A 27,841-nucleotide genomic window follows, 5' to 3' on the forward strand; every position below is an offset into this window, starting at 1 on the left:
TTTTGTAGGGCCAATAAAACCTGTACACTGCAAATGGCTTCTTGCCTGTAGCTTTTAGTTGAAGCTCTTAACAGACAAGACAGAAGTCCTAGACCAAGAAAGACAATAAAGAGAGATTGTATTAGCCCCAAAGCAGATTTAGTGGTAGCCACACAAAAAGTAAGTCCTCCTGTCTTTAGCAGAGAAACTACAGGTATTATTAATTATTTGTATTGTAGCATCTAGGAACCCTATCATGGACCAGGACCACATTGTGACTGGCACTGTATAAACGAGAAAAGAAAAATGTCTTAAGCAAAGGCGAAGGTCCAAGGGCTGCTAGAAGACACAAATAAAAGCCTAGGGGCATCAATCCTACAAAGACTTATGTACTTGCTTAAGTTTAAGCATATGAGTAGTCCCTTTGAATTCAAAGGGACTCCAAATTGTGTCAGCAGAAGAACAATGCAAGGCCTCTAAAATTTATTTTAAAGAAGCTGTGTAAAACAGCGTGGATGGAAATAAACAAGATTTTTTTTTGGTCAATTAGCAATAGAAAAAAAAAGTGTTATACAGGTATTCAGTTCCCCTCTCTGCAAAGGACCCTTTGGGGTCAAATAGGGTTATATGGCAGTAATTCAATCATTTTTCTAGCCACAGCAATACAGTTTCCTTGAAAGGTATTCCAAGCAGTAGCTGAAATCTTGTGCAGACATACAGGTGTAATTCACAAAATCATCTGTAAAAAAGTTGAAGTGGTTTAGAACTTATTAGATGCTAACAGACCACAAAACCCAGTGATGATTCAACCTGATGATATTCTGAACAAAAAGAGCTCTGGACCCTGCTTGTAGCTGTTTCCATCACTTCACATTGATTCAGCCACTGTAGGTGTCAGTGAGAAACAGAGCAATATTCATGGAATCTTCGTATATAAATTTAAAAAAATTCTTAAAAGAACATGAAGGTGGCAAAGTCAAGCACTCCAAAGTTAAGAAATGTTAGAATTAAGATTACTTTGGAACTTCAATTCGACTCCCTTATGCCTATGCATTACAATACAGTCTTTATTTACATAAGCATATACCATTTTTCCACAGGACTCCTGTCTCAATGGGACAGATGTTAAATTAGTAAGTAGTTATTCAGTATCTTGCTTTATTCTCATCATTCAATGTATGGCACCGACCTGATTTTCTGCACACCGTGCAAACTCAGTGGAGAATATAAGTGATTAATTTCCTTGTGGGTTTCTCTATGGTATTCTCAATATCATATTTGAATTCCTCACAAACATTAATAAATTTAGCATCACATCACTGTGATATTAGGTGATATTATCCCCATTTTACAGCTGGAAAACTGAAGCACAGGGATTCCAGACAATATTTTCAAACATGACCAACTTCAAACACCTTAGCCCTGATTTTCCAGAGTACTTAGCATTTTATAGATTTTTATATTTTGAAAGCACAGCTCCAATTGACTTCAGTTGTAGTCATGAGTGCTCAGCACTACTGCAAATGTGTTTCTAGATGTTCCAGTCTAGGCACTCAGAAAATTAGGAGCACAGGATTAGTGGCTAACTATGAACATATTAGTTTAAATTACTTGCCTAGCATGACCTAGAAACTCTGGGCAAGAAACAGGGATAGAATCCAGTTCTCCAGGATGGCATTAAGCTGCCTTAATCATGAGACAATCTTCTCTCTTCCTGCTCATTTACTACAATGAACGAGGCAGTGGTCCTACAGGTGACAGTAATAATGCTACGCAACACTGATTCATCCCCCTCAATCCATCATGTGCAGTGAATGAGGCACAAGTCCTTCGGAAAAATGAAGTATGTGGTGATGTAATTAGAGTGTTCTCAGATCAGTTCCTTGATGCCACAGCAGTGTCTGGGAGAAGCAATGAAAAGGTTTTGAAATCTCATTTTTCTTCATTTTGAACTGGAAAATAGAACAATTTTAAGTGGAACTTTAAAAAATTTTTCAGACCAAGAGAGATTGAGAGAGAGAGAGAGAGAGAGAGAGAGAGAGAGATGTGAAAATTTCAGCCTAAGCAGTTAACGTTTAAAAAGTGATAAGCAACTGACAACAGGGTCTTATAGCGTGAAGTGGTGGGCAACCACAACTACAGACAGTGCTATGAGATCCATCTATAGTAAGAGAAACTGAAACTGTACTTCGGAGTGGTAGTCATGTTAGTCTGTATCAGCAAAAACAATGAGGAGCCCTTGTGGCACCTTAGAGACTAACAAATTTATTTGGGCATAAGCTTTCGTGGGCTAAAACCCATTTCATCAGATGCATTGAGTGAAAAATACAGTAAGAAGAATATATATTACAGCACATGAAAAGATGGGAGTTGCCTTACCAAATGGGGGGTCAGTGCTAACGACCCCTTTAAAATCTCAGCAGCAAACTATTAGCTGGAGTTTAAAGCTTTGGTTTTGAAAAACAAACAAACAAACAAACAAAAAAACCACACCTCTTCAAAGCTTAAGAACGCATTAATGTTTACAAAGTGTGTTTACTCTTCAGCAGGAGCTTGGAAAAAATTATTTAAGTCCAAATAAATTATCTATATTTCTATGCCTTTAAAAATATTAACAATTTTACTGGCAGTAATTTCAAGCTGATCCAAGCCTAGCAGCCAACAGAGCTTCTAAAATATACCAAGCCTGATTTCCCCTCTCCCTTACACCAGTGTAATGTCACTAGCATCAACAGAATTATTTTTGGCCTCCACTGGTGTAATAAAGAAGTGAATTGGGCCTTTTTGACATTCAGAACAAGATATAGCACCACAATTTCTTTTGGAATATTATTTATATTAGTATGTGAGAGACTTTGGTAATCACATTAAGAGATAGAAAGGAGAGGCAGGTAGCGAGCTCCCAGAACAGAAAGACCTCTAATTGTACTGACAATAAATAAATACATTACATACTGAAGGGAACTGTATTTGCAAGAAGAGACATTGGATGACTTAGTAGGTCTTTTCTATCTAACTTATGTAACTCTAAGAGACTGAGAAAGGAACAGTAGAAACAAGTGCTGATCTCTCAAAAGAACCCCTGACATTGTCCCATCTTAACAATTCAGAAGGGCAGGAGGGAGAAGAAGCAGCAGAGAATGGATTCATTTGTTCTCACTTTGGAGAGCAGCTCTATAAGAGTACCGGAGAAGAATACAACAATAAAACGTTCATAAGTTAGCCTGAAGCCACACATTCAAGGAATCCTATTCTTATCAAGTTTAATGAATTCAATATTAGAACAGGCTGAAAAAAAATCAATTTCCATCCCAAAGGAAATTCTGAGATTTCAAAATCTAGTTTCATTCCACTCAGAACTAAAAGTCAAAATCCCAAAATTTTTCATGGAGCTAAAACTTATCAAAACCAATATAGTCAGGTACCAGGGTACAGAATATTTCAGTTTCACAATTTAAACACATAAAATACAGTGATCATGCCTAGATGTTTAGGAGATACATATTTTGAGCCCACTGTTCCATATTTTGATCCAGACTTTAATATTAATGGGACAACATGGTCAAAACAACACATACCAATCATACCAGTGGGGGGGAGAGGCTGCTGGAAGCGGCGCAGGCCAAGGGATGTACTGGCCGTCGCTTCCCGCCGCCCCCATTGGCCTGGACTGGCAAACCGCAGCCAGTGGGAGCCGCGATCGGCCGAACCTGCGGACGCAGCAGGTAAACAAACAGGCCCGGACCACCAGGGGCTTTCCCTGAACAAGCGGCGGACCGGCTTTGAGAACCACTGATATAAACCAAAAGGAGGCACATTACCAAATGCATAAAAATACGTAATGCCAGTCCCATAGCCAAGCATGCATGTCTTCATTGTATTACAACTTCAGAGAACTTCTTTTGCATGGCTCGGATGGGTGTATTTGTTTTGCCTGGTTTTGAACCCACTGGAACATTCAGGGATATAAAGTGTGATCATTGAAATTGGATTTGCATTGTTAAAAGAGCATGTAGTGCAGGAAGGGGGAAAGGAATCCAAGAGCAGAAAAAACAACATCTAGCTCTTATATAGCACTCATCAGTAGGTCTCAAAGCACTTCACAAAAAGGATATCACAGTATCATCCCCCATTTTTAATGAAAGGTAAACTGAGGTATGGAGAGACAAAGTGATGTGCCCAAGGTCACCCAACTGATCAATGGCAGAGCTGGGAATAAAACCCAGGTCTCCTGAGTTCCAACCCAGTGCTCTACCTACTAGGCAACATTGAAGGGTGAAAGAGTGGTGAACTGAGAAGGAATGGGAGGGAGAGTCTAGGGTCTGACTTCAATGGGCCTTCGAAGAGTGAATGTATCCCAAAGCCTGCTGAAGTTGATGATCAGGATCCTAATGAAACAGATACAATACTGACCCACTGTATAGTTTCATTTACTGGAAAATATTTGTAAATTTGAACAAGTTATTTATGCCAAGAACCCATTCACTTTGCCAGGTTTACCCAGCACTGCTTATTGTCGTCATTTTTACAACACCCAAATAAGTAACTAGATGAGATCCACAAGCGGAACAAACACAAAACTAATCAAATCCCCTTACAAAAAAAAAAAAATCCTGATTCCTACCAAATTTCCATTTCATTGAACTACGAGACTCAGGCACCAAGTTAGTATCTGCCCAATATTCAAATTGCAACTGTAATATATACCATCAGTCTAAGTCCTGATTAACATTTTAATACAATTCCTGCCTAACACCTGGTTTTGTTGTCTAGTTAGAGGCTGCATAAAGCAAGGCACCCCAAAGTGGCATTCCATATTTTCTGAAGTAGCAATTATGTCAATAATCAAACTGAGAAAGAAAGATAGAGTAAGAGTTTAGACTGGCAATCTTTGTTTTTCTTCACATTCTGTTGTCACCCCCAGCTTTTTCCTAAACACTTTTTTCCAGCAGCAGCTTGTAAGTCTCAGAAGACATATTCTATCCTTCAATACCACCCGAAGAGTCAGGCAATAAAACAACAACCTGTTCTCTGTCCTACACAGAAGCCCACTTCATGGGGATACAGTCTCTTCTCTGCATTGGAGTACGCAAGGGAAAAAAGCATTACTGTCTTTGTAAGACATGTACAGTAACTTCTATCTGTTGTTAGCACCTTCTCCCCACTTCTTCAATCACAATAGGTTTCTATTTCTTTCTTCAGTTTGGCTTTTCCACAGGAATTCTGTAAATTAATAGAAACTGCATACTCGTCCAATGTCCACTTTAGCAGTTGTGATATCACATCCTTCGTTACTGTGTGTGGGAGGGTTAGCTTTTCCTTTATCTTTCGGGATTGCCAGCAACAATACTCTTCATGTTTTTAATAATTTGCCTGAGTCTCAAAGATTTTGAAGGAATTTTCTTCACTTTTGAAGTCTCCTCCCCCACATCTTGTGCCTCTGATGACTGCTGAATTGACAGCCCTGAAAACTAATTTCCTCCAAGCACAGAAAAGATACAGCCCAAATCATGCCAGTGTGCTCAACCCTAAACAGTAAAGGTACCATACTATTACAATGCAGGCACACATGGGACATTTCAAGATAGAGGGGCATATTCTCTGTTGTGGTCAACTCCCACCAGGCACAGCAGATCAGGGTCTTATGTCAGGAAGCCACTTACAATTCCCTGATACTCTGTTCAATTTTTCCTTCAAGATTAGGTAATTGAGGCTCAAAATATATTTGTAGCAGGGACTTTCCCAGTCTGACTTTTGGCCCATCTGTGGCTTCAGTTCCTCCCTCTTGGACTCTCAGGATCGTCATCATAACTGGCATGAGTCAGGTAGATCCACACCTCAAGAAGAGTTGATTCATTGTCAACTTTAATACAGGAACTCATACCCAGCTTTTCTAGTTGGCTCACAACTCATGCTGCAGGGGCCTTAGTCCTGTCTCTGATGAGGCTTTCCTCTAACAGAGTTGCACTCTATACTCCAGTCTTCCTAGATGGCTCCTGGTCCCTGCAGGCTTGCACTCCCAAGGCCCTCTGCCTGGGTGCTAAGGAGAATCTCTGTTTAGAGCAACTCATGTATCCCCCCTGCATCTTTATCTCCCTAATCTCAGGTTGCTCTTTATATCTCCCAGCAGGCCTCGAATCATGTAACACCTGGGCTTATTCCCTTCACCTGGGATGGCAGGCACCTCTTAAGGGCCAGCTCACACTGAGACAGTATCCAAATATATTAAATGAAAAGGCAGACTCTTTTGGCTGGCATATTATCCGAAGTTTCACCTAGCAGTAATCGGGATGCTTAAGTCTTTCTGAACTGCAATGGAATTTAAAAAAACCTAGGACTTCATAAGATTTCCATTTAATGTAGGGCATTGTCAGGAAGAAAACTTGTATGGTATTATGCAATACTTTAGGTGAAGAAGTCTGACTTGTTCCTCTGGCTCTAATTACTTAGCATCCTTACTCCCTGTTTTCTGCATGTTATGTGATATATATTGAAACAGAAAATAGATGTAAAGGTGTTTTTTGCTCTTTTTTTTATATGAAATACAAGGCCACCCACATATTTAAATAAAATTATTTTATTGCATCTTAAGTCAGATTGTGTGCTTCCTTCAAAATTACAGTTAAAAATACCAGCCAATCAGATATGACCTGTATGGCTAATATTGTAAAACATGACTAGTGATTAAGGAATCCAACTTGGGGCATGTTAAAGGGTAACTTACCTGCTTTTCAGTGGGTAAGTGCTTAGCTCTTTTAGAAAGTCAGGCTTTGTAAAAGAACCTCACATTAAGCAACCAAGAATTCGGGCACCTTTTAAAAAAAGCAAAAACAAAAACAAAAAAACACGTCATTACTTAAAAAAAAAAATTCTTGCTCCAGCTCTTTAAAGTGGTTTCAAATCATCATGAAGTTCCACTGAAACAGCCTTTGCTTGATCCACTGTGATCTAAGAGAGGATAAGGTTTCTCTAGTCAATAAGACATAGTCACATGGTGTTGAAACTGAGAAACTAGCAAGGCCACATATAAGCAATTTCTTACTGGTGCACTTGCCTGAAATAATTTCCTCCCACTGGAAGAAAGGGGAGGATGAAGGATGAGCTAAGAAAGAGCCTCAGCATGAGTGAGAAAGTTCTAAGACAATGCAAGAACAGCTAGACCGTCAAAAAAATAAATCTGGCAGTCACCGTGGACTTCTGAGAGAAGTCCGCACCACAGAAGAGAAGAACTGCTGGAACAATAATGTTGGAACAGGAACAGGTAGACAGCAAAAATAGCAATAAGAGGAAGACAGAGCCAGCAGTCAAAAGAGGATAGTGCTTCAGTATATTCATGTCCCGCCCCCTCCCCAAATGCCAATTAAATCTCTTAGGTGCCAATAACTGCTAGCTCAATTAATAGTCCGAATGGATAATTTTGATCCACATACAAAACACTAAAGTAATAGTGTCACACACACAAGACAGCACAACACTGTTTCATAAGGTGGCAGAAAGTTCCAGATGCCTAGTCCATAACGGAATGCACAATTTCTCTGAAAGGTGAGGAGATGAATGGCATTGCTGAATAGTAGGGTAAGCAGAGGAAAGGACAATTATGTGAAAGTTAGGACAGAGTGCTAATGTAATAGCCTTCATTGAATTCTGACCATTTAACATTCCTGTGCCACTTTAATCTCTTCTCGATCTTACTTTAAAGAATGTAAATTCAGAGACATCATTAAGTGGTTAGATCTTTGCAAAGGCCAAATGTTGGAGGTGATTACATTTAATCAGCTGGCATTATGTTACTTTAACTATTGAAAGCAAATACACAAAAACTTACCCTAAGGGGGAAAACATAAGATCCTATTTTGAACATGTCCTCAGATTTTCTTGAAAGGGTTATAATATTAAAATGCATATTCTCCTCCTGATCCTCTGATATTCATAAGCCATTGAATTTTAAAACTCTGAAACACCCCAGGGTAACAGCACTTTAAGAATACTCTGTAAATATAAATAAGAAGTTTGAGAGATTGGGAAAAAACAGCCTGGCACACGAACTCCCTTTATAACAGAAAATTAGCTACCTGAAGGTAGGATCCTATAGGCAGAGTTTTATCACTGCTTTAATTCTCAGGCCTCAGTGATTCAGGAGCCAAATTAATGATCAACATTACCAAGAGAGCCACAGTAATGTGAATTCATTGTTTCATTTACTATGATATATACACAATATTATTCTCACAGCAAAATGATTGACCAAGTTTTTATGTTACCAGCCACAGTTGGTTAACATAGTAAAAGCATCCTAATTTGTTAATAACTTAGGCTGGTTAATAATTAAAATCAGTGTTTTAATATCATGTGCTGAAAATAACCGCAGGAGACACATTATAGAGCCACTTGTGGCTTGCGAGCCTCAGTCTGAATATCACTGAACTAAAACCTCTCTGCCTTGGTCCCTCCGATGTCCATAGGAAAGTATAGTTTTTTAGAATTCATTTTAGCAGGGTTGAATCCATACTCCTCTTCCTTCTTTTTCTTTCAGTCTGAGACTCAAGAGAAAGAGTATTGTCGAAAGGTGCTCTATAGGGGAACAGAGTACATGACCCCTGCTGTCTTCTCTACTACTATTTCAAGAGCTTAAGAAGATTATTAAAAACAAACTGAAAAATGTTTGAGTTAATGCTTCCATCTCTCATTTCAGTCTCATTTATTTTTAACCCCTTAAAGTGCTGAACATCCCATGCTATGTCTGTCCTATTCACCCATCACTGGGGTGTCCCAGTGCCTGTCCCAGTGCCTTTCAGTACTGCTTTAAGCAACAGGACTGGGCTCTGTCACTTGTGAGCATGCATACAGTTGAAGCCACCCACTGTGCTGCCAAACACTCAAAGTATGGCCTAACATGACATTTGAGTGGAATGATGGCAGCACAGCAAGTGAAGAAAACCAGCAGTGAACGGGTTAATTATAAGGTTCTCTTGAGGGTTTTAGTTCATGTATTTCCTCTATTTCTGCAGACACTGAAGTGTCACAGCTGATACACATGCTGGAGCAGAGAATGTCACATCAGGAATGATATCATGAGGTTAGCTTAAATGTGGCATTGTAATTCCACAGCTCCAGTGACTCCCGCGCTTGGAACAGTTTGAAAATTTTTGACTGCTCTGCAATTTAGTGAGATCCTTTTATTTTGGCTCACACTTCACTACAAAGCACATAGGCAGTAAGCTTTTGAGTTTAGGGAGGGCTTGCTGCAACTCATTTAGAAAACACCAAATTTTAAAGACAACATACTCCTCTCCATAGGTTCATTTTATTTTTAATATTCCTGTTTGTGTTCTGTAATCCTGATGTTTTATCAAGATACTCCTCAAGTCAGGAATACAAATGCAACAACATGCTTCTATCACACATCTCACACTGGAGCTTTTCAGAATTAAATACCTTCATCCCTCATATAAGAGCATGTAATGTCATAGCAAAAAAAAAAAAAAAAAAAAAAAAAAGTCAAACTCCAACATTAATTTATGCTACTTCAAGGAAAGTTTTCCTCTCCACCCTCTCCATCCCTGTGAAAACATTCTCTTTTGCAAAATAAAATATTGTCAATTCCCAGGAATGTAAATGGTTGACTGTTTCAGAAGTATGATTTTGCCCTTCACTATTCATTGTTTCAAAAAAGCAAAACCCTTAGGGCAAGCAATACTAACTTATGATAATGTGGTCTGCAGCACAGTGAGGGTCCCCCCCCACCCCCGCAGCTGACAGAGCACTTAGCAGTAGGTGCTACAATAAGTGGATTAGAGTATTTTACCTGTAAACATGCTGCAATAAAGTGATATCATTCCATTGCTACAGATTACTTAGTTAACATTTTTCCCAATATATTTGGCTCACTAGTTCATTAGCTCATTACCTTATAAACAGCCTGGGTAATGAATTGAGAGCAACTGCATACCTTCAGGAAGAACCTGCACGATAACAATAATCCATTAGAAAACTGGCAGTATCCTCTGATCTATTGCCCGCAAAGCTATGACTTGATGGAGAGTTTCATTCCCTCTGCTCAGTACTCCAGAAGAAAATCAGCACAATTTAAATATTTCTTGTGATGTGACAGCTCTCTAGATCCCTGGTTGCATGCTGTTCCCAAGGGATGACAATCTGGTGTTCCAGTGAACATAGAGCAGTGAAGATGAATTGAAAAAGCTTGAGATAAATTAGGGCTGGCTAAGTTAAAATTGTCTCTGCTCCTGAGTCTCTCATCTGCAGTCTGCAAGCCTGTTTTGCTGTGAAAAAGCTAGATGGCAGGCTGCCTCAGTGAGTTCTTCTTAAGCGACAGGGAGCATTTTCAATGAAGAAAAATTCTCCCATTATCTAAGCTAATGTGACTGCAGCTAAGTCTAGTTTTAAGAGTGTCTACTAGCATGAAATTCATTTTTACTATTGCTCTCCTTCATGCTACAGGTCAAAACACATACTATCAGTTGATACATTTCTATCTGAAAGAAAAACTTTTTAGTTAACAAATGATAACCTGGCTCTTGTTATAGCTTTGTCCAATAGAAAAATTGCCTGCCTATACTAAGACTATGTTAACCAGCGATATATTTCCTAATGTTACATGCTTGTTCCTAAGTTATTTTTCCATTCCTGTTCCTGCTCTCTTGGTCTTAATAATCATTATGCCAACAATTATCTGCATTTTGAAATGCTTTAGTATAGAGGTTGACAGGCTGACAAAAATTGAAGTGACAGCTGGAAATCAGGACATTTTGCACTTTGTAACCTTAAGAGATGCTGATCCAAGAAAACATTTGATGGCCATTTTGCTGTACCCTTAGAAAGTCTGGTTTAAAAAAACCCTTTGTGACAGATGGTCACAGACTCCGATTACAAGTCTTTGCAATTGGACTAAAATTGCAATTGAAATTCTTCAGAATTCAGGTTAGTGCCAAAGTGCTACAAGGTAACAAGCCTTCTGGATAGGGAGGAAGCTGTAGATATGGTATATCTTGACTTTAGTAAGGCTTTTGATACTGTCTTGCATGACCTTCACAAACAAATTAGGTAAACACAACCTAGATGGAGCTACTATAAGGTGAGTGCATATCTAGTTGGAAAACTGTTCCCAAAGAGCAGTTATCAGTGGTTCACAGTCAAGCTGGAAGGGCATATCAAGTGGGGTTATGCAGGGATCAGTTCTGGGTCTAATTTTGTTCAATATCTTGGTCAATGATTTAGATAATGGCATAGAGAGTACACTTATCATAATTGAGGACAATATTGAGACGGGAGGGATTGCAAGTGCTTTGGAGGATAGGATTAAAATTCAAAATGATCTGGACAAACTGGAGAAATGGTCTGAAGAAAATAGGATGAAATTCAATAAGGACAAATGCAAAATACTCCACTTAGGAAGGAACAAATCAGTTGCATATTTACAAAATGGGAAATGACTGCCTAGGAAGGAGTACTGTAGAAATGGATCTGAGGGTCATAGTGGATCACAAGCTAAATTTGAGACAACATGGTAACATTGTTGCCAAAAAAGCAAACATCATTCTGGGATGGTAAGCAAGACATGAGAAGTAATTATTCCTCTCAACTCCACACTGATTAGGTCTCAGCTGAAGTATTGTGTCCAGTTCTGGGTGCCACATTTCAGGAAAGATGTGGACAAATCGGAGAAACTCCAGAGAAGAGCAACAAAAATGATTAAAGATCTAGAAAACATGATTTATGAGGGGAGGGAAGACTGAGAGGAGACATAAGTTTTCAAGTACATAAAAGTTTGTTACAAGAAGCAGGGAGAAAAAAAAATGTTTCTCCTTAATCTCAGAATATAGGACAAGAAGCAATGTGTTAAATTGCAGCAAGGGTGGTTTAGGTTGGACATTAGGAAAAACTTCCTAACTGTCAGGGTGGTTAAGCACTGGAATAAATTGCCTAGGGAGGTTGTGGAATCTCCATCATTGGCAATTTAAGAGCAGATTAGACAAACCAGTCAGAAATGGCCTAGGTCAGAGGTTGTCAAACTATGGTCCATGGACACCAGTGGTCCACAAGCTCCATTCAGGTGGTCCGTGGATAGTTCCTTCTAAGGTGCATGCCTGGGAATGTCGGGCCATCCATCTAATTAGTGGAGCTAGGCAGGCGTGGCTCCACTAATTAGGTGCCTGGACCCTGGAGAGGATGCACATGTAAGGTGAGGTGGTGGCCTTGGGGGTACAGTGGGTAGGTGGGAGGGGGAAGTGGGGGGAGAAGAGGAGGTGGGGGGGAATTTGGAACATGCAGGGCTGCGGCAGCCAGAGAAAGATGACTTTCCCAAGCTCCAGGGCTGCAGCTGCCAGGGGGAGACCCCCCTCCTTCCCAGCCCCAGCTTGAGAGCTGCTGTGGTGTGTGGGAAGGGAAGGGAAGAGGGCACATCCATCACATTAGAAAGGTAATGCCATGTACTGATATTAAAATATGAGTTGTTTGCTTTTATTTGTAGAACAAAAAAAGTTAATTAAGGTTTTTTAAATTAAAAAACCTTAATTAACTTATATATATATATATATATAGCGCTTTACATTAGTTAGCTAATAGGACAAAAAACATTTGGAAAGATCATTAAGTGGTCCGCTGAGACCCTCAGCAATTTTCAAGTGGTCCGCGAAAAAAAAAATTGAGAATCACTGGTCTAGATAATATTTAATCCTGACATGAGTGCAAGGGATTGGACTAGATGTCCTTTCAAGGTCCCTTCCAGTCCTATACTATGTGGTTCAGGTTTGGCTCCATGTCACGGGACAAATGTGAAGCAGAAAATGTGATTGGAAAGTTGGTGGATGGAATTTGGGCAGAACTTTCTCACACAAAGATGGGTGTCCTGGAGGGTTAATGACAATTAATTTGATTCCCATGATATAGATATGGTGAATGCTTCAATGGTCCAGCTTAGGGGCATGCTATGGCAATAATTTCTGGTGCAGGAGAACCAGCACAGTGTTGTGGGATCACATCATTTTGGAAACCTGGAATGACCAGCAACGGCTTCAAAACTTTTGAATGAGGAAACAAACCTTCATGGAACTGTGAGAGAAGCTTGCACGAAACCTCCAACATCAGAACACTCAATTCAGGCAAGCCATACTGGTGAAGAATGAGGGGCTATTGTCCTGTAGAAGCTTAGGGTGGCAAAATCCACTATTAGTGTTATGCATGTTTGCAAGGCAACTAACACCGATCTACCAATAAGTGGCTGCCTTCCAGAAATAGCTGGATTTCAGAGGATGGGGTTTCTGAACAGTGTAGGGGCCACTGTTGGCACCCACATCCCAATACTTTGCCCACCAAAGGGGGTGAGTGAATATGTGAACCCAAAAGGTTACTATTCACTCATTCTGCAAGGTTTAGTGGACCACAGAAGCAGATTCATGAATAGCAACATAGGAAACACTGGAAAGGTTCATGATAAAAGTGTACGGAGGAGATTGGTATTGTAAGTGGAGGAGGAAGAATGGACTTGATTCCTCAGAAAGGTATTTTTCTATAGGGTGTGTTTAGGCCCATTGTTATTTTGGGAGAAAAAGAATACCCTCTGCCATGTACATTGGCCAAACTGGACAGTCCCTCCACAAAAGAATAAATGGACACAAATCGACATCAGGAATGGTAACATACATAAGCCAGTAAGTGAACACTTCAATCTCCCTGGTCATTCTATTTCAGATTTAAAAGTCACTATCATTGAACAAAAAAACTTCAGAAACAGACTTCAAAGAGAAACAGCAGAACTAAAATTCATTTGCAAATTTAAACACCATTAATCTGGGCTTGAATAGGGACTGGGAGTGGCTGGCTCATTACAGAAGTAGCTTTTCCTCTCCTGGAATTGACACCTCCTCATCTATTATTGGGAGTGGACTACATCCACCCTGATTGAATTGGCCCCGTCAACACTGGTTCTCCACTTGTGAAGTAACTCCCTGCTCTCCATGTGTCAGTATATAATGCCTGCATCTGTAACTTTCACTCTATGCGTCTGAAGAAGTGAGGTTTTTACCCACGAAAGCTTATGCCCAAATAAATCTGTTAGTCTTTACGGTGCCACCAGACTCCTTGTTGTTCCTAACTTGGCTCATGAAAACATACATTGACATCAATGACTCTTGAAAAAGGGAATTCAATTTCAAACTTAATAACTGTAGAATGGTCACGAAGTACAAGTTTGGTATGCTGAAATCTCATTGGAACTGCCGACACACCTGTCAATGTGGCAAATACTGTTCATCTAATCATTGTTTGCTGCACATTCCATAACATTTGTGAGGGTAAGGGGGAGTGATTCCAGCCTTCCAGTCCAGTGGGATCCAGATAGGGTGACCAGACGTCTCGATATTATTGGGACAGTCCCAATTTTAAGACAGTTGTCCCGCGTCCTGAACGCACATCGGTAGGGACGCCCTTTGTCCTGATAATTGGGGACCGCTCACCATGAGTAACTACCAAAGTTCTGGGGCTGGTGTGGTGGCACTTCCTGGGACAGCTCCCAGCAGCGCACCCACCTGCCTGCAGGAACCTAGGCACAGAGGTGGAGGGGTCTCCGTGTGCTGCACTGGCTCCCTCCTGCCCAATCAGAGCTGGGGGGGGGGGCTTTCAGGTACTGGCAGCAGGTAGAGAGCCCTCCGCCCCACCTCCCCACCCAACCTGAGGAGCCAGAGGGACCTGGAGGATGCTTCCCAGGAGCCACCCCAGGTAAGCACTGCCGGGACTCCCCACCTTGCCCCCCGGCAGGTCCCTCTGGCTCTTAGGGTTGGGGGGGGGGGAGCTGCTCCCGCCTGCAAGCCCCGCCCCGTGGCTCCAGCAGCTCCCATTGGTGCTTTTCCTGGCCAATGGGAGCCATGGAACTCGCGCTTGTGGTGGGCACAGCACGTGGAGAGTCTGCAGACCCCCCTCGCCGCTCTGACCCTAAGATCCAGAGACCTCCAGCAGGCCTAGTGAGTGCAGCCAGGGAAGGGGACAGGGTGTGATAGAGTGAGTGCCTGGGAGGTGTGTGTGGGGTGCTGGGCTGTGAGGGTGTGGAGGGCACTGTGAGGGTGTGGAGGGCAGTGGGGGAGGCTTGTGTGTTTTGGGGTGCTAGGCAGTGGGGGCCTGTTGGGGAGTGCTGAGCAGTGGGGGAGATCTCTGTGTCTCAGGGTACTGGGGGTCTGTGTGGGGCATTGTTTAGTTGCGGGGAAGGCTGTGGGGAAGGGCACTGGGAGGGAGGGTGGGAGGAAGGAGAAATCTGTGTATTGGGAAACTAGCAAGTGGGGGGTTCTGTGTGGGGTGCTGGGCAGCTGTGGTGGGGCTGTGGGCAGAGGGGCACTGGGCCGGGGTGTGGTGTGCACAGCACTGTGTATTTGTGGTGGAAATGTGGGGGGTTGTTGAGTGGCTCTGGGCATAGTGGATCCAGGGAGCGCTGGGCAGGGGAGCTGGGTGGCGCAGCATGGGCCCACCCCCAATGGGAAGGGGCATGCTGGTAGCCCAGGGCCAGGCGGACCAGGGTACCCCATTGCCCCTGGCCGGCCCTGCCCTTCCTGGAAGCCACTTACACCTGGATTTGGAAATCCTACGAGTATGATTCAAAAGCCTTTTGTAAAGCATGCAAGAACGAATTTAGCATTTCCCATGGTGGTGAGTCTGATGTTAAGCATCACGCTGATTCAAGAAATCATGAACAAAACACCAAGACTCACAAGAGCAATACCCTGGTTTCACATTTTTTCAGCTGGCCAAATGAATCCTTCAATAACAAGGTTATCATTGTTGAGGTAACTCAAGTTTACCACACAGTAGTCCATCAACACTCCTATTGCTCGTGTGACTGTGAACTTAAACTGGCGCCTACCTTGTATCCAGATTCAGTGATTGCGAAGCATGTCAGCGGTGGCCGGACTAAAGCAGAGGCATTGATCAAAAATGTGCTGTCACTGCTCTCAACAGAATTTTTAAAAGACCCCAGGAAGCCAGATGGTCCCTATTTCTCAGTTGCCACAGATGCATCTAACAAGGGCAATGTGAAAACTTTCCCCTTATCGCTGAGATACTGGGCACTCGAACATGGGGTCCAAGATAAACTGTTAGACTTCTATGAGTAATGCGAAGAGACTGCAGTGGCAATAAGCAACACATTACTTGAAAAACTTGTGACACAAACTAGACCTAAACAAAGTGTCTTCCTACTGTGCTGATAATGCAAACGTGAATTATGGAAAGCGACAGTGTACCAGAATTTAAAAAAACAAAACAAAATTATCTTGCTTGAAAACTGCCCTGCCCATGTTGTGCACAATGCCATGAAACATGCTAGCAATACCCTACAAGTTGATATTGAGACTCTGGTGATTAAGAAGTTCAATCATTTCAGCAGTTCAGCTAAGAGAGTAGCAGCACTGAAGGATATGTTTGACTTTGTCGATGTGGAGTATGCCACTTTACTGTGCCATGTTCCGACACACTGGTTGAGTGTTTTCCCAGCTGCAAACAGGCTTGTAAATACATGGCAGGCTGTTAAGTGCTACTTTGTTTCTTTGGGCAGTGAGAAGTGCCCAAAATCTCTATGGATGTTGTTCTCGGATATGGAAAATGGTGAACAAGGTGAGGGGCCTAGCAAAGTCGAGGTTCATCTGTTTTTCCTCCAGAATGTCCTGAAAATCTTCAATGATACTGTGCTCCGTTGGAAAATGAGAGTATGACAGCATGTGAAGTGTATGTCATAATGAATATTCTGAGAATTAAACTTCAGCAATGGAAGAATGACAAATTCTTTGGCTCCAGAGTTGAAAATACATTAACTGAGATGCTGCCTGTCACTGCTGCATGTCTCCAGAAAGACTTCATGAAATTTTATGATGTGTCGATCCTATATTTGGAGAAATGGTTTGATTTTTCAACAACTGACTACTTGTTCAATACCCAGTGCTTGAACATCAAAGTTAATAGGGAATTTGAATACAAGGATCTGTCTGTGGCCGTGACAGCTGTAAACCTCCAGAAAACAGTGGATCTTGATCAGCTCTATGATGAGTACTGTATCATCAAAGACATCAACTCCAAGTTGGAGCCTGGAAACTACTCAGTTGGGGAACTCTGGTCTCAAGTGCTGAGAAACAAGGACGGTAGCACTGAATTCCTGAACATGACAAAGCTGGTGTCATATGTGTTCAGTATACCAATAAGCAACCCATACACAGAGTGTGTATTTTCAATCATGAAAGGTGCATGGACTGACGCCCGGAATTGAAGCAGCATAGACTTGTTGCGGGGTGAAACCCTTGTCAAATTGAATTTCTGGATGAGTTGCAAGGACTTCTACAGATTTGTGATTGCCCAGAAGCAAGTCAAGACTATGGCAAAGTCATCCAAGAAGTACTAGACTTCTGGCATGTCTGAGAGGTATGCAAATTGGGAAGTTGATTTATTGACTGAATAAACAACCCAGCCCTTTACCCCTGTTGTTTGTTTAGTGCACAAATAAATCTGTATGTTTAAATATGGATTAGAACTAAGTCTATAATTTAGTTGGGGGTGGGGGGGGCATGACACTCACTGATTCCAGACTTCTGTGACTTAGTTTGCGTCAGTGGCTGAAGCTGGGGCTGAAGGCAGGACCGTGGGCCTCCCCTCTGTGACTGCAGCTGGGGCTGGAGCCAGGGCTAGAACTGCGACCCTTCACTCCTCTGCCCTGCAATTGGGTCTGACTTTGCAACAGGATCCTGTGGCCCTATCCTGCAGCTTCAGCCGGGGGCTGGAGCCCTGTATCCCTGGCCCCGTGGCTTCTGCTCGAGCTGGGGCCATGAGTCCTTGCCCCGTGGCTTGTGATGAGGGCTGCAGCACGGGCCATACACCCCTCTTGCAGCTTCCTAGGGCTGTGCACCCCCTCTCATGGCTCCGGTCAGGGCTGTGCACCTGTGGCTCTCTTCCACCCCCCCCCCCGCTCACCCAATGTGGCCTGATATTTCACTCTTGCAATCTGGTCACCCTAGATCCAGACAATTCTGGTTTACAAACTGCATACAAGCAGCCAGATCCCACCGTGACCATAAGCACCCCTGTATTCACACCCTATTGTAATAATCTTTGTACAAAATATGCCTTGTGAGGCTTTATTTGAACATTACTAATGATCAGTGAGTTATATTCTTGTGTGTATTATGAGTTATGGATATATGCCGGAATTATGACTTAAGAGTGTCTACATCATGCGTCTCAGGGAGAGTTGGTAGACAAAGGAATGCACATTTGATCCTCTGACCAGCCCAATCTTCAGACACAAGTTAATGAAGGTCCATTTTTACATATTATGTAAACAAAGCTATTAAGCAAACAAGTGGGGGAGGAGACAGCCTGGTGTCTACACCCAGTAGAAGACAGAAGTTTGGTCTGAGTTTTACTTTCAAATAATACATTGCAAATGTTTAATTGGACTATAAAGATGGGGGCTGAACTTCAAGTGTTAAGCAGTTGTATTCAGTAATGTTGTATAAAATCATTTTGATTCAATACTTGAATTATGAATACATTAATATTATGCTTTACAGCCTGTAACTCAAACAAAGGGAGAAACAGTCCTCTCTCACACAGAAGGGAATGTCACAAGTATCTACCTGTCTCCAAAGAAATTAAGTGAGGTATGACAAAAAACAGCAGAAGCCCTATTTACATAAAATATGCAAAGCAATGGGAAGATCACAGGAAGAGAGTAATGGCATGAGGTCATCCTTCCTCTTGAAGAAAGGTCAATGAATGTTGATAAATATGCTTTTCAAAGGGTTACTGACTAATAAAGGGCAGGGCAGAGAAACCCCTAAGTTATCCATCACTAGACAGACAAGGGGATAGAGAACTTGTAAGCGGAAAAATAGGGAGGTTGAAGTCTTTGGGGATTGAATGTAGGTGAGAAATCTGCATAGGCCAAGATCTTTCACCTAGACAAACAAGGGAAACCAACATTTTGTACTTCTATGGAAGGTCAAGACTGAGGGAAAGTCAGCCATGGCTGGGAAGAAGAGTGACTGGTGAGAGAAACCATCTTGAACAAAGCCTGTATTTTGCTAGGTTAAGTTTTAGGTGCATGTTTTCCACTTTTACTTGCTTGTAACCCTTTCTAACTTTATTCTTTTCACTTGGCATCACTTAACCTATGTCCTATTACTAATAAATTGGTTTTATTTTTACTATAAACCAACTCAGTGCTGTGTTTAAATGGAAGGTGTATTAAGTTAATAAGCTGTGATGTGCTTTTGGGTCTTTAGAGGAATAAGGAAATCTTATTATTTCTCTGAACTGTCCGGGAGAGGGCTGGACACTGCAGAGCACACCATTTTAGAGAAATTCAGGACTGGAACTGTGTTAGGGTCACCTTGCTGCTTGTAACCAAGGCAGGTGGAAGTCAGAGTGGAGCTGTGGGCAGGCTGCTGGGGTCAGAGCAGCTGAACCAGGGTTGTCTAGAACACAGATGCAGGGTGTGGCCTGTGTGCTTGTAGACTGGCTATGAGCATCCCAGGTTGGGCGTGTTCTCCGACAGGCGCTACAGCAGCAGAACATTTTAAGGCACCCAGAGTTTCAGGGCAAGTGGTGACACAGCCTCTGACTGATCTGGAGTGTTCCCCAAACCCTGAGACACCCATCCATGGGCACACTAGTTCTGGTTCCTAGCAGGTAGCGGGGGGGGGGGAAAAATCAGGGATATGCACCAAATATGCACACAACTTGTCTTCCTTTGTGTTTGCTGTACCATCTGCCTGTACCAAGGGACATCCGCACACCATGTGCCTTGCCAACAGTTGTGCATGCCACAACACTGGCACATACTTGAGGGGCAACATGGCTTCAAGACGGTTTGTTTTCCCTGTAGCTGAAGGTCATGAGCTGTGTGAATTTTCATGGGAAAGAACATTACAGACAATTATAACAGGGCACCTCCATTGAGTTAGGTTTGTTCTGTGGAGGATGGTAGCTGAGTTATAATGCCATCATTGTGCAATTTTTGTGTCTTAGTTGGTCACAATTGTTTACAGACTTCCTTCCTCCACTGACTTTACTGCAGGGAGGTGCATGCTCTCAGAAAGTCTGAGCAATCAGTGATGAAAGGGCCTTCAACCTTCCGGCTGTCAGTGTTTTAGCTACATATTTGTTTCCCTCAGTTGTTATAGGTGGATTCAAAAGATCCTGATTAGAAAGATAATAGAAAAAAAATAAACAAGTTGTGACAATTCCAGAAATTCATTATGACTGTAATTGGGACATCTGGGCACTACTGCAATACAAATAAATAGTTAACTGAAGAAAGAGCGTATTGAGAAAGGGGAAGTAATAAACTATATTACTAAGCATCGTATAGCAACACTGTAGAATTCAGAGCACGAAAAAGCATGTCCAAACCTTTTAGTGTTTTCAGAAAGCACAAACGTCAGCAGAGCTATGAAGTAGTTGTGAGTGGGTTTTGTACTGTACATCACAGTAAAAAACCCATATGTTACTTGCTCAAGTCACATTTAATATAAGTTCAAGATTATCCTGAGAATAAGATGTTATCAGGAGGAAATCTCTTGCTAAGATGTTAAGTAGTGACAGGACAAGGCAAACTGAAAAAAGATGAATCCTGCTTATCTCCCCCCCCCCCACCCCAAGCAGAGGGATGAGAACAAAGGAGGCTGCATTATAAAACATATAGATACATCACACATCAAAACTTTTGTACTTCCATCCAACTTTTCAAATAGTATTTTTCATATTTTATTTTACAGATAGCACAGATATTGTAAAATGTATCATTGCAGAACTGGGTACTCAGAAAGGACATATTGGCAATAATTTGTCCTACCTTTGTTTTTATATGAAGTTATGGAGAGGTATAGTGGTAGGTGACAAGAGTCTACAGGCACAAAAGACCTTAGACTGATGATGCTGAAAATCACCACACCCAACTTTTAGATGCCTGGAAAAAATCACTGGCATTCACAAAGCCTGAGTTTGGCACCTAAGTTCCCTAAACAATGAATGGGAAGAGATAGACCCTCAGAATGGGCTTCACAAATGCTAGCACATCAGGCGGTGTCTCACCTAAACTAACTGATGGAAGATGCCAAGGCAAGGTGTGTGTGATAAACCCTACTCTTTCAGAGAGAGGCACCCAAGCCCAAGCTGCAGGGACGTACCTCCCTCTGCTTGGTATTTTCAGTGGCAAACTCTTAACATTAAGTACCTATGTTTAGTGCCCTACCAAATTCACAGTCCATGTTGGTCAATTTCACAGTCATAGGATTTAAAAAAAAAAAAAAAAAAAAAAAGGAAATTTAATTATTTCAGCTATTTAAATCTGAAATTCCACAGTGCTGTAATTTTAGGGGTCCTGACCAAAAAAGAGTTGTGGTGTGGGGGTCGCAGGGTATTGTAAGGGGGATTGCAGTACTGCTACTTGTGGCGGTGCTGCCTTCTCCAGCTGTTCAGGTGGAGAACAGGGGTTGCTGGCCGGGATCCCAGCTTTGAAGGCAGAGACACTCAGCAGCAGTGCAGAAGTAAGGATGGGAATACCGTGACCTTGCTCCCGCAAAAATAACTGACTCCCCCTGCAACTCCCTTTTGGATCAGAACCCTCAATCTGAGAAAATCTGGTCTGTCCTGTGAAATCTGTATATAGGGTAAAAGCCCATATTTTATGGTGGGAGACCAGATTTCATAGTCTGTGACCAATTTTTCCATGGTCGTGAATTTGGTAAGGTCCTACCTATGTTGTTTTGCAAGAAGCCAGGGAAGAGGCAAGGCCAACTTCCTCGTAACATTTAGCCCAGTGGCTAGGTTACTTACCTGGGTTGTGTGAGACCTCAGGTTCAAGACACTTCTGCACTTGAGGGGGAGAAGGGATTTAAACTGGGAGCTTTACCTCTTAGGTATGTGCCCTGACCACAGGGCTATGAGACAGTTGAGGTAGAGGTCCCTCAATTTCTCCTTTTGAAGCTGTTCCACTGTGAATAAATAATGTAAAGAAGGTGCTGGAATAGGTGGACAGGATACTAGGTTTTCCACCTCTTAGGTGAATGCTCTAATCACCAGGCCACTGAGTTATTGTCATGCTTGGGTGTATGCTCTCTCTTTCACCCAATGACTTTTAATCACATATCCAAAGTAGAACAGCTTCAATGGGAGAGACTGATGGAGCCTCCCACCAGAATAGATGAGGGCACTCACTTGAAAGGTGGCAGATGCTTGTTCAGACTAGTAGAGAAAGGTATAATGTGATCCAATGGCTAAAAGTTGAAGCTGGACAAATCAGACTGGGACAAGGCATATGTTTTTTTAATTGTGAGGGTAATTAACCATTGGAACAAGTTACCAAGGGCTGTGGTGGATTCTCCATCACTGACTGTTTTTAAAAACAGATTGGATGTTTTTTCAAGAGACATACAAGATTTATTTTGGGGGAGTTCTGTGGCATGTGTTATACAGAAGGGCAGACTAGATGATCACAGTGGACCCTTTTAGTCTTGGAACCTATGAATCCTTTGCTTTTATTTTGAAAGAGTCTGGAAACTAAATGAAGTGTTTCATTTCAGGTTGAACAAAAACACTGCATTTGCTGCTGTCCCCTCCCCTACCTCCAAAAAAGACGGTTTTGATTTGCCAAAAATTTTGGTTCTGGTTTAGATGAAACCAAGTTTTTCTTTAATTTTATTTTTCATAATGGTCTATGACCTGAAAAGTCAGTTATTTGCCCATCTCTAAATCATACTTCAAAAAGAATGTTGTAAATCTGGAGAGGGTTCAGACATGAGCCACAAGAATGATTTAAGGATTGGAAAATATGCATTAGAGCAAGAGACTCAAGGAACTTAGTCTGTTTTGCTTATCAAAAATGTGAAGGCTGACCCAGAGTGGCAGCACTGCTCCCTCTACTTCAGCACATATGTTCTTCCATACCTGGCAAGCAATTGGCCCCTGTGGCACTGCTACAAGGCATTACCGGTGGCAGCTCCAGAATCAGTTTGAACAGGCTCTTCCTCCCCAATACAGCTCTTTCTCCCCTACACCCACCTACCCTTTCCTGCAGTCCCTGTGTGAGTTTAAAGTGTGCACTCTGCAGGTGATTTGTTGCACAAGTCTTAAAATTCACTTCCTGAGTGAGCAGCCAAAGGGAATTCATTTTTAATGATGAACCAATGTACATAATAGTGCATTTATCCAACTCCCAGAGTTAACTAGATATCTTCAAAAAAGCAGAAGTTAACCTGTTTTGTACCAAATGCAATCTGAAGAAGTTTGTCCTTCCTAATTAAAAGGAATAGGGAATTGTCACCCCCACCCCCAATATGGCTCTTGTTACCAACACACACACACACACACGAGAACAGATTTAAACATTTTATGAAAACTTTATACAACTAATATTTTATGAAAGGTAATAAAATCAATCCCTTTAAAAATATTTACAGCAAATAGCAAGTATGACCTAAACACTTCAGTAATCAGTGTGGTTGTATTCATTTTGTTTAATTTGCTAGCTTTCATTGTTCTGAAACATTACACCACATACTGTAACATACCATTGTGCATGTATATTCACTTTTATTTCCAACATATTTAATGGTTTTGGTAACTTTTTCAAACATTTTTTCCTCTGCTGCATACTAGCTTGGTATGTTGTGTGGGAGGCCTTCACTGATGGTGGAAGTTGATGTATCTGATTTATCAGTTCTTTCAAAGCTGCTAATCTCTTTCCAACCCACATCAGCCTTCTTGCCTGAAATGGATTCATTTTATAACACATTTGCAGCTCTTATCCTGTGACTGTTTCTCTAGCAAAACAACAGTGAAGGGATTTAGACTAAGTGCTTTCTTATAGATGGACCCAATGTACAGTCACATATCCAAATATGCAAAAGACTGATGCACAGTAACTAATCACATTAAAGGGTTAAATAACCTGGTGCACAGGTTCAAATGCATTGAATTAGACTTGTTTGCAGGCACAAAAATAAGTGACCTTGCCATTGCTGCTCCCTAATCTCCACCACTCTACCCCCTACCAAAAAAAACCAACACTCCACTCCCCCACACACAATATATTCAAATCCTGGCAAACAAGTAGGGTTGCCTTTAAAAATATAGACTCATAGACTTTAAGGTCAGAAGGGACCATTATGATCTTCTAGTCTGACCTCCTGCACAACGCAGGCCACAGAATCTCACCCACCCCACTCCTGTAACAACCCCCTGACCTATGTCTGAGCTACTATATATATTCATTTAATTGTGCATGCACATTTAGGTGGCAGGAAACTTGCAATATAGTGGTATATGGGACCATACTTCCTACCTAGACAGATACTTTGGGAACTTAAGAAACTTGCAACAACAAGTATATATATATATATATATATATATATATAGGTATATAGGCACCAAAAAACTACTTGAAGTATCAGCTGACTCCTCTTAACACAAATGTATGGGGCAACTAGATTTACATTGATAATGTTTTGTTAAGTTGGGCATTTTCCCAGTCTTATTGCCCTCTGCTCCATTACATCCATCTAGCACTCTTCACAGAGAAGATTTAAGATGTGTTTTGGTGAAATATGATTTTTATACCCGTTTAGAATAGGATTATGTGGGCAGTGTAAGATGTACAGTAACATGTTCTTAATTCATTTACTGGCTTCTAAGTACTTGGCAATGGTATCTACAGATAGCTACATTGTTATTGTCAGCCTCATCTGATTTTAAAGCAAATGACTCATTTTCTTTAGGAATGGTGATATACCCATGCCTACAAAATTCCCTTGAGTCCAGAGGTTCACAAACTATGTAACATGAGCTTGCTGTTGTGAAGTGAATGGATGGAAAAATTTAAGAATGTGGTATGTGAACCAGTAAAGTTTGGGAGCCATGGCAGGCTTCCATTTCCTAAGCAAGAATTATGGATGCTTAAAGTACACTGCAGGTCTACTTCAGTTGGCCAGCACATAATTTAAACATGCCATTTGTAATACTTGAACAAATGTATCTGATTTTACAAAAGAGAAAAAGTGAAACTGAACTTCAATGTAATGTATAATATTGGACAAAGGGTAGATTCCAGATTAACCCTCCCCCCGCACACACACACAATTATAATCTGTAGATCTATTGTATTTTAGAGTAAGTTATAGAATCACTTTATGAAAAGAACAGTGATTTTAACTACCTCCAAATCTAATCTGCCAGAACTGCACAAAGAGCAATAAAACCCTAAATTAGCAGATGTTGTGTCCTCTTGCATGTGAAAACTCCAGCTATCACAGAGCTGGTGTACCAGGCTCACTACCTTCCCCCTTCAGCCCACCCAGTACGTTGGGTGTACTAGGGTAGTATGAGTACAGCAAATCCACACTGCACTACGGTGATCCCAGCTAGCATAGCAACCCTTTAGAAACATTACCAGCTTACAGAATTAAAGCAAGCTAGATATTAAAGCAGTCCTAAATTACATAGCATCCAATCCAGTGCCCACATTCTCCCCCTGGAATTGAGGGGTGGGAAGGAAGAGGTGGGAAAAGTGTCCAAAAGTCTCTCTACATCTTCTTCAGCTGCACTGAGCAAAGTATGCAGCACTGCTGAGTACATGGTTGATAAAAAAAGCTTAGCCAAGTATTTTACTCAATGTTCCCCAAAAAAGCCAAATTCATGAAACTGTTTAGCCTCTCACTCACTTTCTGGGGCTACCAGGGTGTTCACTGCTAGCTTATTAGATACTCACAGTTATGATGGGTCCAAAAAACTGCCTCCTCTAGGGAAAGAACGTTCACTTTGTGCATAAACTATTTAGCATAGAGAAGACATATGGGTTACCAAGAAGCCTAGAATTCAAGAACAATTTATTTTCAGACTTGCAGACCAAGAAGCCACATACAATTGGGCATTCCCACAGCATGTGTCATAAGTGTCATAAGGCCTATAGAGGCCATTCTGGTAAGGGTCCAACGCACATGGCCTTGAAGAATCTTTTTGCTGTATTCAAGAACAGCATAAATATCCTACGTGTTTTTTGCAATTTTGGCAGCAATATCGCTCCAGTGAATAGGCAGGAGATCATCCAACATGGTGGCAGACTGAATTTCAGAACTCAAGCAAGGCTTGGCAATTAGACTTCAATCAGAGCTATTAGATAAGCATAAGTAATTAAGCTTGATTTATTAAGGAAAGTTAAGAGAAGTAGGAAAGCAAGTGACAGAAAAGACTCTAGGGATATTTTGTTTAAACAAACCATATTTTATCCTAATTACCTGGCTAATTTCTAAATAATATGATGATGATTTTGGCAGTGATCTCTGTTAAATGTGTCAGAATGAAATAAAAGTGCTAATCACTAATTGTTAATTGGAAAGAGTTTCAAAGAAAGGACTCCTCATTTGATTTTTTACATTTAGAATATTTTTGTTGCCATTGAAGTAAGAGGGGAGAATTTCTCTTCTAATGCATGCTTAAACAAAAAGCAAAACATACACACACATATATATATGCCTGCACCGGCTTGATTGTGTGCAAAACCTTGATTTTACACAGTCAAGTAGTCAAGCCTGGACACTTCTATGAAGTCTTGGGGCCATTCATCCCACAGAGTACCTGCCACCGAAAATCCGGCCAAACTCAATAGCCTCCAAACTAGTGGAGAGCACAAAAGGACCACTTGATGAAACAAACAAGAGGAGAACTCTACTGAACACTTGCATCAATCCCCCAAAGAGAACCTCTCAGTGTCAGCATTAAGTAAAAGAAGGACTTGACACAGTGAAAAAAGGGAAGGCTGCAGGCCTTGATGGTATTCTGCCAGAATTCCTCCACCATTTTGGCCCCAAAGGACACCAATGGCTAGCAACATTGTACTCTGCTACCTTAAGGACAGTACGGATCCCTGAAATATGGTTTGAGGCAATGGTAATTGCTATTCCAAAGCCTGGAAAGACCCCTTATGAAGCAGGAAGCTATAGGCCAATTTCTTTATTATATACAACCTATAAACTTCTTGAACATATCATCCTCAAAAGAATACGCCCTTTTAGTGAGCCAATTAGCCCTGTCGAATAGGCAGGCTTCTGGCCAAAACATAATTGTTGTAACCAAGGGGGAGGGATAGATCAGTGGTTTGAGCATTAGCCTGCTAAATCCAGGGTTGTGAGTTCAATTCTTGAGGGGGCCACTTAGGGATTTGGGGCAAAAATCAGTACTTGGTCCTGCTAGTGAAGACAGGGAGCTGGACTTGATGACCTTTCAGGGTCCCTTCCAGCTCCATGAGATAGGTATATCTCCATTTTTTATTATTATATTAAGTTCTGGCACTGACCACTCACTGAGGGGGGCTATCAAAAAAAAAAAAAAAAAAAAAAAGACTGGCAGAGTATTTGTTGACCTGTCATCTGCATATGATGCTGTATGGATTAAGGGCCTGATGCTGAAACTTGCTAAAGTTATACCTTGCTACTAAACACTTGGACCAGCTGTGGACCCTGCTGAGTAACAGACACTTATGGATGTACCTGAGTAATAAGACCAACTCACCCGTATCATAAACAATGGGCTACCACAAAGCTCTGTACTTGCGCCAACCCTTTTTAATATTTACATAAATGACATGCCTCTAACTAAATCACAAAAATGTGGATATGCAGATGATCTTGCAGTGACAATCCAAGCATCAAACCTCCATGACATTCAGAAAGCATTAACTAAGGACCTCCAAAATATGGAAGATATTTCCGGAAATGGAGGCTCAAACCAAACCCTGGAAAAACAATAGTAAGCACATTTCATCTTGATAATAAGAGTGCCAAAAACACCCTGAAAGTAGATTTCTGTGGTAAAAATGTGC

Source organism: Trachemys scripta, chromosome 1, assembly GCF_013100865.1.
Source record: "Trachemys scripta elegans isolate TJP31775 chromosome 1, CAS_Tse_1.0, whole genome shotgun sequence".
In the NCBI taxonomy this organism is placed as follows: Eukaryota; Metazoa; Chordata; order Testudines; family Emydidae; genus Trachemys; species Trachemys scripta.